Source organism: Triticum aestivum, chromosome 5A (genome assembly GCF_018294505.1).
Source record: "Triticum aestivum cultivar Chinese Spring chromosome 5A, IWGSC CS RefSeq v2.1, whole genome shotgun sequence".
In the NCBI taxonomy this organism is placed as follows: domain Eukaryota; kingdom Viridiplantae; phylum Streptophyta; class Magnoliopsida; order Poales; family Poaceae; genus Triticum; species Triticum aestivum.
This window is the reverse complement of record NC_057806.1, coordinates 146,230,329-146,244,523: the sequence shown is the minus strand read 5'-3', so window position 1 is coordinate 146,244,523 and position 14,195 is coordinate 146,230,329. Positions and strand designations below refer to the sequence as shown.

General features: G+C 41.7%; 1 non-coding gene across 1 annotated transcript; it reads right to left on the bottom strand.

Annotated features, from left to right (window-relative positions):
- Positions 1 to 3,497: 3,497 nt before the first annotated feature.
- Positions 3,498 to 3,569, bottom strand: TRNAI-GAU (transfer RNA isoleucine (anticodon GAU)). The gene has a single exon. It is a non-coding gene; the product is annotated as a tRNA-Ile (tRNA).
- Positions 3,570 to 14,195: the final 10,626 nt, after the last annotated feature.

Sequence of the window (14,195 nt, the reverse complement as noted above, 5' to 3'; positions counted from 1 at the left end):
AATTACCATGCTATTTAAGACTCTCAAAATAATCTAAGTGAGGCATGAGAGATCAATAGTTTCTATAAAACAAATCCATCACCATGCTCGAAAAGGTATAAGTGAAGCACTAGAGCAAAATTATATAACTCAAAAGATATAAGTGAAGCACATAGAGTATTCTAATAATTTCCGAATCATGTGTGTCTCTCTCAAAATATGTCTACAGGAAATATTATTGTGGTAAACTAACAAATAAAGAATCTAATCATACAAGACGCTCCAAGAAAAACACATATCATGTGGTGAATAAAAATATAGCTCCAAGTAAAGTTACCGATAGAAGTAGACGAAGGGGATGCCTTCCGGGGCATTCCCAAGCTTTGGATTTTAGGTGTCCTTAGATTATCTTGGGGGTGCCATGGGCATCCCCAATATTAGGCTCTTACCACTCCTTGTTCCATAATCCATCAAATCTTTACCCAAAACTTGAAAACTTCACAACACAAAACTTAAAGAAGAAAATCTCGTGAGCTCCGTTAGCGAAAGAAAATAAAAGACCACTTCAAGGTACTGTAATGAACTCATTCTTTATTTATATTGGTGTTAAACCTACTGTATTCCAACTTCTCTATGGTTTATAAACTATTTTACTAGCCATGGATTCATCAAAATAAGCAAACAATACACGAAAAACAGGATCTGTCAAAAACAGAACAGTCTGTAGTAATCTGTAGCTAACGCAAAATATGGAACCCCAAAAATTCTAAAATAACTTGCTGGACGTTAGGAATTTATCTATTAATCATCTTCAAAAACAATTAACTAAATAGCACTTTCCAAATAAAAATGGCAGCAGTTATCGTGAGCGCTAAAGTTTCTGTTTTTTACAGCAAGATTAACAAGACTTTCCCCAAGTCTTCCCAACAATTCTACTTGGCACAAACACTAATTAAGCACAAAAAACACAACCAAAACAGATGCTAGATAAATTATTTATTGAATAACAGCAAGGAAAATATTGGGTTGTCTCCCAACAAGCGCTTTTCTTTAAAGCCTTATAGCTAGGCATAATATTTCAATGATGCTCACATGAAAGACAAGAATTGAAGCACAAAGAGAACATCATAAAAAACGTGACAAACGCATCTACGTCTAACATACTTCCTATGCATAGGCATCTTATAGGCAAACAAATTATCAAGGTAAGCAAAAACTAGCATATGCAAGGAAGCGGAAAGAAACAATAGCAATCTCAACATAACGAGAGGTAATTCAGTAACATGAAAATTTCTACCACCATATTTTCCTCTCTCATAATAATTACATGTAGGATCATAAGCAAATTCAACAAAATAGCTATCACATAAAATATTTTCAACACGATTCACATGCATGCAAAGTTGACACTCTTCCAAAATAGTGGGATCTGAAGTTGACACTCTTCCAAACCCACTTTCAATAATATTGCAAACACTATTATCAATCTCATATTCATCATGGGGCTTAAATAAATTTTCAAGATCAAATGAAGAATCACCCCAATCATGATAGCAACAAGTAGTTGACATAGCAAAACTAGCATCCCCAAGCTTAGGGTTTTGCATGATATTAGCACAATTGACATCAAGAGAATTTATAGTAAAATCATTGCAATCCTGCTTTTTATTCAAAAGTCTATCGTGAATCACTCCATAAAGTACTTCATCACAATTTTCAGATTCAAGAATTTCAAGCAAAACTTCATAAAGATAATCTAGTGCACAAAACTCACTAGCAATTGGTTCATCATAATTGGATCTCTTAAAAAGATTAGCAAGCGGATGAGGATCCATAGATCTTAGGTTCTCTGTTTAGTAATAAATAAACAACTATTCCAACCAAACAAGCAAACGAGCCAAGTAAGACATAAAAGCAAACAAAAAGATGAACAGAAGAAGGGTGAATAAAATGGAAAGGGTGAAGTGGGGGAGAGGATAACGAGAGGCAAATGGCAAATAATGTAATGCGGGAGATAAGGGTATGTGATGGGTACTTGGTATGTTGACTTTTGCGTAGACCTCCCCAGCAACGGCGCCAGAAATCCTTCTTACTACCTCTTGAGCACTTGCATTGGTTTTCCCTTGAAGAGGAAAGGGTGGTGCAGCAAAGTAGCGTAAGTATTTCCCTCAGTTTTTGAGAACCAAGGTATCAATCCAGTAGGAGGCTACACGTGAGTCCCTCGCACCTACACAAAACAAATAAATCCTCGCAACAAACGCGGTAAGGGGTTGTCAATCCCTACACGGTCACTTACGAGAGTGAGAGCTGATAGATATGATAATATAATAGTTTTGGTATTTTTATGATAAAGATGCAAAGTAAAATAAAAGCAAAGTAAAAAAGAAAAGGACATAACTAAGTGTTGGAAGATTAATATGATGAAGATAGACCCGGGGGCCATAGGTTTCACTAGTGCCTTCTCTCAAGAGCATAGGTATTTTACGGTGGGTGAACGAATTATTGTTGAGCAATCGACAGAATTGAGCATAGTTATGAGAATATCTAGGTATGATCATGTATCTAGGCATCACGTCCAAGGCAAGTAGACCGACTCCTGCCTGCATCTACTACTATTACTCCACACATCGACCGCTATCCAGCATGCATCTAGAGTATTCTATACCTACTAATAAAGCAAGGTGTGTTTCGCCAATTTTTTCATCCATTCACCGCTAAAAATAATTTTGTTTTCTATATCCGAGGTGGTACTAAATTTATATATGTTTGTCAGCTAGAAAAAGAATTTTCGTACGTGGGCCGCATGCTATGGCCCAGCAAAGCCAACCCACGTATTTTTCTGCCCACGCACTTGGGAAAATTCTATTTTCCGCATAGGGCGATAAATAGTTGATTTTCCCACAGGACAACCAATATTGAGCTGGCCAATTTTTCTTTTTTCTGTGTTTTACTTCTACTTTTATTCTTCGTATCTCTTTTTTCTCTTCCAAGTTTATTGTCCTTTTAGAATTTATTTCTTAAATTTAAAAATCCTCAAAAACGTTCCGAATTAATTTTTTTTAAATGTTCAAAATTCAAAAATTTTGTTACTATTTTAAAAAATATTCCCCACTTGTAAAGAGTTTCCCATTTTTTGAGAAAATATTATTTTTTCAAAAAAATTTGAGATGTCTAAAAATCAAATAGCATTTAAAAAACGCTCCAAATTCGAAAAATATTCTTATTCTTGTGAAATTTTCATAATAAAAAATAATGTTCTTTTAAAAAAGATACACATTTTCTATTTTTTGAATTTTCAACACATGTTCCTGTTTTTAGAAAATGTTCACAAATTTAAATAATTTTCATATTTTTAGTTGGAGTTTCGCACAGGACAACCAATAATGGGCTGGACCAATTTTCTTTATTTCTGTGTTTTACTTCTATTTTTATTCTCTTTCCTATCTATTTTTTCCCTTCCACGTTTATTTTTATTTTAGAAATTATTTCGTCAAAATAGAAAAAACTCACATTGGGTTTAGGGATAATCAGGCTCGAACTGATGACTTCCACCACATCAAGGTGGCACTCTACCACTGAGTTATATCCCTTCCCTGTCCCATCGAGAAAGAGAATTAACAAATCCTAAGGCAAAGGGGCGAGAAACTCAAGGCCACTCTTCAAAATAGTTTTTCAAAATAGTTTGAGATGTCTAAAAAGAAAATAGCATTTCAAAAATGCTCCAAATTCAAAAAATATTCGAAAAATATGCTTGAAAATAGGCATGGGTCTTCCCCGACGTACGATGACATAACAAAACTCTTAAACACCATCGATCAATGAATGGAAAAATAACGGATTGATTCCTTCACACGCTGCGAAACCGAGAAGCTAATCGTTTCTTTTCTTCGTGTGCACATAGGGTTTTGCTTGCACATATAATTCTGACTGACTTTAACTGCATACTATTTTATCTCCCGTTGCAACGCACGGGCATATGTGCTAGTAAGTTCATAAGAACAGAGTAACGCCTTAAGCAAGATGACATGATGTAGAGGGATAAATTCATGCAATATGATAAAAAAACCATCTTGTTATCCTCGATGGCAACAATACAATACGTGCCTTGCTGCCCCTACTGTCACTGGGAAAGGACACCGCAAGATTGAACCCAAAGCTAAGCACTTCTCCCATTGCAAGAAAGATCAATCTAGTAGGCCAAACCAAACTGATAATTCGAAGAGACTTGCAAAGATAACCAATCATACATAAAAGAATTCAGAGAAGATTCAAATATTGTTCATAGATAAACTTGATCATAAACCCATAATTCATCGGTCTCAACAAACACACCTCAAAAGAAGATTACATCGAATAGATCTCCACAAGAGAGGGGGAGAACATTGTATTGAGATCCAAACAGAGAGAAGAAGCCATCTATCTAATAACTATGGACCCATAGGTCTGAGGTAAACTACTCACACTTCATCGGAGAGGCTATGGTGTTGATGTAGAAGCCCTCCGTGATCGATTCCCCCTCCAGCGGAGCTCCGGAACAGGCCCCAAGATGGGATCTCGTGGATACAGAGAGTTACGATGGTGGAATTAGGGTTTTGGCTCCGTATCTGCTCGTTTGGGGGTACGTAGGTATATATAGAAGGAAGAAGTACGTCCATGGAGCAATTCTGGGCTAGGCCTCCGGTTAGTAGGTTAGTCCCAAAAATAATATAAAAGTCGATAATAAAGCCCAATAATGTCCAAAACAGTACATAATATAGCATGGAGCAATCAAAAATTATAGATACGTTGGAGACGTATCATCTATCCCACCATGGCCATCGCCCACGAAGGACTTGCCTCACTCGGGTAGATCTTCATGAAGTAGGTGATCTGCTTAACCTTACAAACTCCTTGGTTCAACTCCACAATCTTGACGGAGGCTCCCAAGTGACACCTAACCAATCTAGGAGACACCACTCTCCAAGAGGTAACAAATGGTGTGTTGATGATGAACTCCTTGCTCTTGTGCTTCAAATGATAGTCTCCCCAACACTCAACTCTCTATCAAAGGATTTGGATTTGGTAGAAAGAAGATTTGAGTGGAAAGAAACTTGGGGAAGGCTAGAGATCAAGATTTATGTGGTTGGAGTGGAATATCTTGACCTCAACACAAGTGTAGGTGGTTCTCTCTCAGAAAATGTATGTTGGAAGTGTAGGCATGTTCTGATGGCTCTCTCCATGAATATAGAGTGGGTGGAGGGGTATAAATAGCCTCCATACAGAATCTAACCGTTACACACAAATCGCCAAACTCGGTGGGACCGAATTATGAAACGCGGTCAGACCGGTTTAGTTCAAAATGTGAACGTTAGGATTTTCGGTGGGACCAACATGTCAACTCGGTGGGACCGATTTTGTTAGGGTTAGGGCATAACGTAATCTCGATGAGACCGATTACACAAACTCGGTGAGACCGATTTTGGTAATGGACTAATAGAGAGTTGGTCAGGCAAACTCGGTGGGACCGATTCGCTCATCTCGGTTGGACCGAAACATTACGAAACGGAAATAGAGAGTTTGCATTGTAATCTCGGTGGGACCGATCGCTCATCTCGGTTTGACGGAAACGTTATGAAGGGAAACAAAGAGATTACAAGCCCATCTCGGTGAGACCGAGATCCCTGTCGGTGAGACTGAAAAGACAAGGTTTTTTGGCAGTGGCCGAGTTTGACTTTTGGTTTGGGACATATGTGGATGTGAGAAAGTAGTTGAGGGTTTTGGAGCATATCAGCAAGCATTTTGAGCAAGCAAGCCATTAGGCAACACCTCATACCCTCTTAATAGTATTGGCTTTTCCTATGGACTCAATGTGATCTTGGATCACTTAAAATGAAAAGATGTAGAGTCCTGAGCTTTGAGCTTGAACCAATTCTCTGTCCTCAGAATTTTGAGGGTTCCACTTCTCTCATCCATGCCATGCCAATCATTAAGCTTTCCAGAAATGTTTATCATTAAGTAGCATTAGCTCAATGAGTTATATGTTGTTAGGAATTACCTAAACCACCCAGGGATAGTTGCACTTTCAATCTCCCCCTTTTAGGTAATTGATGACAACATATAGATCAAAGCTTCGACAAATGATAAATAAGATTAAAAAAACATCGTCGCTTTGAGAAGTATGTGATAAGCAAGTGCTCCCCCTAAATTTGTGCATTATTTAAAATTTGCTTTTGAATGCAAATGCACAATCGATTAGGATCATGGGTTACTCTTCCATGTCACATACATCTTGGTGGAGCGCTCAAAATGATAGAGATTAAAAGCATGCACTCATCACCAAGCTAGTGAATGATCAAATAAGGATATAAGAGATGATATTATCCAACAAGCATTAAGGGTAGCATATGATCAAACACATGATCAACAAGTATCTCACAAGTACATAAAGTGTCTCACATAAGTACTCAATAAAGAAGTTCAACCAAAATAGCAAGAGACATAAAAAGAACAACACTCTCTCTCTCTCTAAGCCTATGATCTATACATTTTTCTCCCCCTTTGGCAACAAGTTACCAAAAAGTTCAAAAATGCATAGTTCTAAACGAATCTCAGGCTTGATCTTCGGGAGGTGGTGTAGAGAGAACTCCAAGGACGAAGGCTTCCGATGAAGTAGTTGGAGTTGATGGAGTGGCTGCTGGAGGTGGCACTGGAGCTGTGGCTCCTGGTGCTGACATTGAAGCTCGAGCATATGAGACTAGCACTGCAGCAGACCTTGGACCTCGTGGCACACGCTTGAAAGCATCAGTAGTTGATTTGCCCTTCTTCTCCTCTGCTTCCTCCTGAAGCTGCTCAACTGCAGTCTGAATCTTAGCCACCTTCAGATCAAGATCATAGAATTTTGTTTCCACAATCCTCTCCAGGCTCTCCTGATTCTGAGTCAAGGTGGCCAAGCCCTTCTCAATCCTCAGTGTAGCTTGAATCAGATATCCAAGCTGATCTTGCTTGCTCTTCAGGAAAACCTGAGATGCATCTTCAGCAGTTGGCATCCTTGCAGCTTTCTCTGCCCTTGCCTTCTCTCTCTTCTCATGTGCTTGTTGGAAATATGCCCTAGAGGCAATAATAAAAGTATTATTATATTTCAATGTTCATGATAAATGTCTTTTATTCATGCTATAACTGTATTATCCGGAAATCGTAATACACGTGTGAATACTTAGACCACAATATGTCCCTGGTGAGCCTCTAGTTGACCAGCTCGTTGTGATCAACAGATAGTCATTGTTTCCTGACTATGGACATTGGATGTCGTTGATAACGGGATCACATCATTAGGAGAATGATGTGATGGACAAGACCCATTCTTAAGCATAGCATAAAAGATCGTGTAGTTCGTTTTGCTAGAGCTTTGCCAGTGTCAAGTATCTCTTCCTTCGACCATGAGATCGTGTAACTCCCGGATACCGTAAGAGTGTCTTGGGTGTATCAAACGTCACAACGTAACTGGGTGACTATAAAGGTGCATTACAGGTATCTCCGAAAGTAGATGTTGGGTTGACACAGATCGAGACTGGGATTTGTCACTCCGTATGACGGAGAGGTATCTCTGGGCCCACTCGGTAATGCATCATCATAATGAGCTCAATGTGACCAAGGTGTTGGACACGGGATCATGCATTACGGTACGAGTAAAGTGACTTGCCGGTAACGAGACTGAACAAGGTATTGGGATACCGACGATCGAGTCTCGGGCAAGTAACGTACCGATTGACAAAGGGAATTGCATACATGGTTTGATCGAATCCTCGACATAGTGGTTCATCCGATGACAACATCGAGGAGCATGTGGGAGCCATCATGGGTATCCAGATCCCGCTGTTGGTTATTGACTGAGAGCGTCTCGGTCATGTCTGCATGTCTCCCAAACCCGTAGGGTCTACACACTTAAGGTTCGGTGACGCTAGGGTTATTAGGAAGACTAGTATGTGACTACCGAATGTTGTTCGGAGTCCCGGATGGGATCCTGGACGTCACGAGGAGATCCGGAATGGTCCGGAGGTAAATATTTATATATGGGAAGTTGTCAAACGGACACCGGGAAGTTTCGGGGTCATACCGGTATTGTACCGGGGCCACCGGAAGGGTTCCGGGGGTCCACCGGGAGGGGCCACCCCTCCCGGGGGGCCGCATGGGCTGCGTGGGGAAGGGAGCCAGCCCCTGGTGGGCTGGCCGCACCCCCCTCCCTTGGGCCCATGCGCCTAGGGTTGAGGGGGAACCCTAGAGGGGGCGCCCCCCTTGACTTGGGGGGCAAGCCACCCTCTCCCCTTCCCCCTAGGCCGCCGCACCCCCCCCCCTAGATGGGTTCTAGGGGGCCGGCCCCCTTCTCCCTTCCCCCTATAAATATAGGGGTGAGGGGAGGGCAGCCGCACCACCCTCCAAGGCGCAGCCCTCCCCTCCCCAACACCTCTCCTCCTGCGTTGTGCGCTTGGCGAAGCCCTGTCGGAGTACTGCCTCTCCACCATCACCACGCCGTCGTGCTGCCGGTGGAGCTGTCTTCCTCAACCTCTCCTTCCCCCTTGCTGGATCAAGAAGGAGGAGACGTCTCCCGTCCCGTACGTGTGTTGAACGCGGAGGTGCTGTCCGTTCAGCACTTGGTCATCGGTGATTCGAATCACGTCGAGTACGACTACATCATCACCTTGCAAGCTTCCGCACGCGATCTACAAGTGGTATGTAGATGCAAACTCTCTCCCTTGACTCGTTGCTTAGATGAACTCATAGATGGATCTTGGTGAAACCGTAGGAAAATTTTTAATTTTCTGCAACGTTCCCCAACAGTGCTTGCATAGATGATGGATCTTCCACAGTCATTACAACAGTATTGTCTTCAAAATCAGGGTAGATGGGCACGTGCTCCTTATCCAAAAGATACTTGTATGTGCCCATCTTTGAGTTGATGAGCTCCTGAATTTGTTGGGCGTACCCACAACTCCTCTTCTGGTCAGTTGCGGTCCTTTTGATTGTCTCCACAATCAGACTCATGACTTTGAATTTTTTAGGCACATCAAACAAATGTAGCAAGTTTATGGCATGTCCTCTGATCATCTTGCGATCACCTGACTTGGGTAGCAATGTGTGTCTGAGGATCCAATTTATAGTAAGCAGACCTGACGACAAGTAGTGGACAGATCCAAACTTGTGAGTATCCAAAGTAGCATCTGTGATCTCTTTGTACATGTTGGCCATTGTGTTGTGGTCTTTCTTCTGAAGGAAATATGCCCTAGAGGCAATAATAAAGTTATTATTTATTTCCTTATATCATGATAAATTTTTATTATTCATGCTAGAATTGTATTAACCGGAAACATGATACATGTGTGAATACATAGACAAACAGAGTGTCACTAGTATGCCTCTACTTGACTAGCTCGTTGATCAAAGATGGTTATGTTTCCTAGCCATAGACAAAGAGTTGTCATTTGATTAATGGGATCACATCATTAGGAGAATGATGTGATTGACTTGACCCATTCCGTTAGCTTAGCACTTGATCATTTAGTTTGTTGCTATAGCTTTCTTCATGACTTATAGATGTTCCTATGACTATGAGATTATGCAACTCCCGTTTACCGGAGGAACACTTTGTGTGCTACCAAATGTCACAACGTAACTGGGTGATTATAAAGGTGCTCTACAGGTGTCTCCGAAGGTACTTGTTGGGTTGGCGTATTTCGAGATTAGGATTTGTCACTCCGATTGTCGGAGAGGTATCTCTGGGCCCACTCGGTAATCCACATCACTTAAGCCTTGCCAGGATTGCAACTAATGAGTTAGTTGCGGGATGATGTATTACGGAGCGAGTAAAGAGACTTTCTGGTAATGAGATTGAACTAGGTATTGGATACCGACGATCGAATCTCGGGCAAGTAACATACCGATGACAAAGAGAACAACATATAGTGTTGTGCGGTTTGACCGATAAAGATCTTCGTAGAATATGTAGGAACCAATATGAGCATCCAGGTTCCGCTATTGGTTATTGACCGTAAACGTGTCTCGGCCATGTCTACATAGATCTCAAACCCGTAGGGTCCGCACACTTAAAGTTCTATGACGATCGATTTTATGAGTTCATATGTTTTGATGTATCGAAGGTAGTTCGGAGTCCCGGATATGATTAAAGACATGAAGAGGAGTCTCGAAATGGTCGAGACATAAAGATTTATATATTGTAAGCCTATATTTGGATATCGGAAGTGTTCTGAGTGAAATCGGGATTTTACCGGAGTACCGGGGGTTACCGGAACCCCCCCCCCCCACGAGGGGGGGGGTTAATGGGCCATGATGGGCCTTAGTGGAAGAGAGGAGGGGCTGCCAGGGTAGGCCGCGCGCCCCCTCTCCCTCTAGTCCGATTTGGACAAGGAGGGGAGGCGGCGCCCCCCTTTCCTTCCTCTCTCCCTCCTCCTCCCCCCTTCTCCTATTCCAACTAGGAAAGAAGGGAGTCCTACTCCCGGTGGGAGTAGGACTCCTCCTGGCCGGCTGCCTCTCCCCCCTTGCTCCTTTATATACTGGGGCAGGGGGCACCTCTAGACACACAAGTTGATCATTGAGATCTCTTCAGCCATGTGCGGTGCCCCCCTCCACCATAATCCACCTCGGTCATAGTGTAGCGGTGTTTAGGCGAAGCCCTTCTGCAGTAGCTTCATCAACATCGTCACCACGCCGGCGTGCTGACAAAACTCTTCCCCGAGCTCTACTGGATCGAGAGTTCACGGGACGTCACCGAGCTGAACGTGTGCTAAACGTGGAGGTGCCGTACGTTCGGTGCTGAGGATCGGTCGATCTTGAAGACGTACGACTACATCAACCGCGTTGTTATAACTCTTCCGCTTAACGGTCTACGAGGGTACGTGGACGACACTCTCCCCTCTCGTTGCTATGCATCACCATGATCTTGCGTGTGCGTAGGAAAATTTTGAAATTACTACGTTCCCCAATGGTGGCATCCAAGCCTGGTTTTATGCATTGATGTTATATGCACGAGTATAACACAAGTGAGTTGTGGGAGATACAAGTCATACTGCTTACCAGCATGTCATACTTTGGTTCGGCGGTATTGTTGGATGAAGCGGCCCGCACCGACATTACGCGTACGCTTACGCGAGACTGGTTCTACCGACGTGCTTTGCACACAGGTGGCTGGCGGGTGTTAGTTTGTCCAACTTTAGTTGAACTGAGTGTGGCTACGCCCGGTCCTTGAGAAGGTTAAAACAGCACCAACTTGACGAACTATCATTGTGGTTCTGATGCGTAGGTAAGAATGGTTCTTGCTCAGCCCGTAGCAGCCACGTAAAAATTGCAACAACAAAGTAGTGGACGTCTAACTTGTTTTTGCAGGGCATGTTGTGATGTGATATGGTCAAGACATGATGCTATATTTTTGTATGAGATGATCATGTTTTGTAACGGAGTTATCGGCAACTGGCAGGAGCCATATGGTTGTCGCTTTATTGTATGCAATGGAATCACCCTGTAATTGCTTTACTTTATCACTAAGCAGTAGCGATATCGTAGAAGCAATAGTTGGCGAGACGACAACGATGCATCCATGGAGATCAAGGTGTCGCATCGGTGACGATGGTGATCATGACGGTGCTTCGGAGATGGAGATCACAAGCACAAGATGATGATGGCCATATCATATCACTTATATTGATTGCATGTGATGTTTATCCTTTATGCATCTTATTCTACTTTGTTTGACAGTAGCATTATAAGATGATCTCTCACTAAATATCAAGATAAAAGTGTTCTCCCTGAGTATGCACCGTTGCCAAAGTTCGTTGTGCCGAGACACCACGTGATGATCGGGTGAGATAAGCTCTACGTCCATCTACAACGGGTGCAAGCCAGTTTTGCACACGCAGAACACTCGGGTTAAGCTTGACGAGCCTAGCATATGCAAATATGGCCTCGGAACACTGAGACCGAAAGGTCGAGCGTGAATCATATAGTAGACATGATCAACATAGTGATGTTTACCATTGAAAACTACTCCATTTCACGTGATGATCAGCCATGGTTTAGGTGATTTGGATCACGTGATCACTTAGATGATTAGAGGGATGTCTATCTAAGTGGGAGTTCTTAAGTAATATGATTAATTGAACTTTAATTTATCATGAACTTAGTCCTGGTAGTATTAGCATATCTATGTTGTAGATCAATAGCTCGCATTTAGCTCCTCTGTTTTATTTTTGGTATGTTCCTAGAGAAAACTAAGTTGAAAAATGTTAGTAGCAATGATGCGAATTGGATCCGTGATCTAAGGATTATCCTCATTGCTGCATAGAAGAATTATGTCCTTGATGCACCGCTAGGTGATAGACCTATTGCAGGAGCAGATGCAGACGTACTGAACGTTTGGCTAGCTCAATATGATGACTACTTGATAGTTTAGTGCACCATGCTTAACAGCTTAGAATCGGGACTTCAAAGACATTTTGAACGTCATGGATCATCTGAGATGTTCCAGGAGTTGAAGTTAATATTTCAAAAAAATACCCGAGTTGAGAGATATGAAGTCTCCAACAAGTTCTATAGCTAAAAGATGGAGGAGAATAGCTCAAGCAGTGAGCATGTGTTCAGATTGTCTGGCTACTAAAATCGCTTGAATCAAGTGGGAGTTAATCTTCCAGATAAAATAGTGATTGATAGAATTCTCTAGTCACCATCACCAAGTTAGTAGAACTTCGTGATGAACTATAGTGTGCAAGGGATGACGAAAACGATTCCCGAGCTTTTCATGATGATGAAATCGATGAAGGTAGAAATCAAGAAAGAGCATCAAGTGTTGATGATTAACAAGACCAATAGTTTCAAGAAAAGGGCAAAGGGAAAGAAAGGGAACTTCAAGAAGAACGACAAGCAAGTTGCTGCTCAAGTGAAGAAGCCCAAGTCTGGACCTAAGCCTGAGACTAAGTGCTTCTACTGCAAAGGGACTGGTCACTGGAAGTGGAACTGCCCCAAGTATTTGGCGGATAAGAAGGATGGCAAAGTGAACAATGCTATATTTGATATACATGTTATTGATGTGTACTTTACTAGTGTTTATAGCAACCCCTCGGTATTTGATACTGGTTCGGTTGCTAAGAGTAGTAACTCGAAACGGGAGTTGCAGAATGAACAGAGACTAGTTAAGGGTGAGGTGACGATGTGTGTTGGAAGTGCTTCCAAGATTGATATGATCATCATCGCACACTCCCTATACTTTCGGGATTAGTGTTAAACCTAAATAAATGTTATTTGGTGTTTGCGTTGAGCATGAATATGATTTGATCATGTTTATTGCAAAACGGTTATTCATTTAAGTTAGAGAATAATTGTTGTTCTGTTTACATGAATAAAACCTTCTATGGTCATACACCCAATGAAAATGGTTCCTTGGATCTCGATCATAGTGATACACATATTCATAATATTGAAGCCAAAAGATGCAAAGTTAATAATGATAGTGCAACTTATTTGTGGCACTGCCGTTTAGGTCATATTGGTGTAAAGCGCATGAAGAAACTCCATGCTGATGGGATTTTGGAATCACTTGATTATGAATCATTTTGATGCTTGCGAACCATGCCTCATGGGCAAGATGACTAAGACTCCGTTCTCCGAAACAATGGAGCGAGCATCTGACTTATTAGAAATAATACATACTGATGTTTGCAGTCCGATGAGTGTTGAGGCTCGCGGCAGGTATTGTTATTTTCTGACCTTCATAGATGATTTGAGCAGATATGGGTATATCTACTTGATGAAACATAAGTTTGAAACATTTGAAAAGTTCAAAGAACTTCAGAGTGAAGTGGAAAATCATCATGGCAAGAAAATAAAGTTTCTACGATCTGATCGCAGAGACAAATATTTGAGTTACGAGTTTGGTCTTCAATTAAAACAATGTCGAATAGTTTCACAAAATCGTGCCACCTTGAACACCACAGCATAATGGTGTGTCCGAACGTCATAACTGTACAATTATTGGATATAGTGCAATCTATGATGTTTCTTACCAATTAACCACTATAGTTTTGGGGTTATGCATTAGAGACAGCTGCATTCACGTTAAAAAGGGCACAACCTAAATCCGTTGAGACGACACCGTATGAATTGTGGTTTGGCAAGAAACCAAAGTTGTCGTTTCTTAGAGTTTGGGGTTGTGATGCTTATAAGAAAAAGTTTCACCC